Source organism: Odontomachus brunneus, unplaced genomic scaffold (assembly GCF_010583005.1).
Source record: "Odontomachus brunneus isolate Ranch 3 - 2012 unplaced genomic scaffold, Obru_v1 Obru_scaffold_055, whole genome shotgun sequence".
In the NCBI taxonomy this organism is placed as follows: domain Eukaryota; kingdom Metazoa; phylum Arthropoda; class Insecta; order Hymenoptera; family Formicidae; genus Odontomachus; species Odontomachus brunneus.
In genome coordinates this window covers 1595870-1596800 of record NW_022639505.1, presented here as the reverse complement: position 1 = coordinate 1596800, position 931 = coordinate 1595870, and positions in this window count along the sequence as shown.

Here is a 931-nt window from a genome sequence, read left to right as displayed (position 1 = left end):
GAGACGTTGTAACGAGCACGATGATGAACGATGAAACGGCCAGGTTTAGCTAGTTGTTTGTTTAAAACGTTATATCTTTATTGATTAAGTGTCCTTATCGGTCTAGAGGAATCTTATCTATCGATTCCTCAAGAAACTTGATTATATTGTGCGCGACCATCTCTATATATAGATTTTATATATAAAATTTTATATATTATATATATTTTTTTTTATATATATTATATATTTTATATATAAAATTTTACATATATTTTATATACAGGGTGTCCTGCATAAGACGTACTAAAAGAAAAATATAAGTAGAACAGATAAAAGTGAAACACATATGATCGAAGTTATTTTTCGAATAACCACGTAAAATTTCGAGTTATTAAATAAAGTAGATGAGCTAATCAGAGCGTGCGACGCGATCGCCGAAGAAATGGCCGATTGCTCGCGAATCTATCACGCAGATCTAAGACGTAGTTTTTCCCCTCTGGGTCTATGAGATAGGCGCGCGAGCAATCGGCCGAATCTTCGCCGGCCGCGTCGCGCGCTCTAATTAGCTCATCTATTTTATTTAATATCTCGAAATTTTACGTGGTTGTTTGAAAAATGACCTCTACAATATTTATTCACTTATGTGTGAACAATATCTGTTCTATTTATATTTTTCTTTTAGTCTTATGCGGAACACTCTGTATATTTTTATAGGTTACCTGTCAATTCATTATGTAGTCGCGATAAAATTGGACACTAAATTATTTTACTATTTCGCAGAGAATCATGTAAAATGTTTAATTATTAATTAAAAAGATTGGTAAATGATTACGCGATAGTAGATAAGCTATCATGGCGACATTTGCGCTTATATTGGGTCAAGCTGAACAAAAATGTCTTTTATCATTTTGCAAATGAAAGAGAGAGAGAGAGAGGGGGAGGGAGGGAG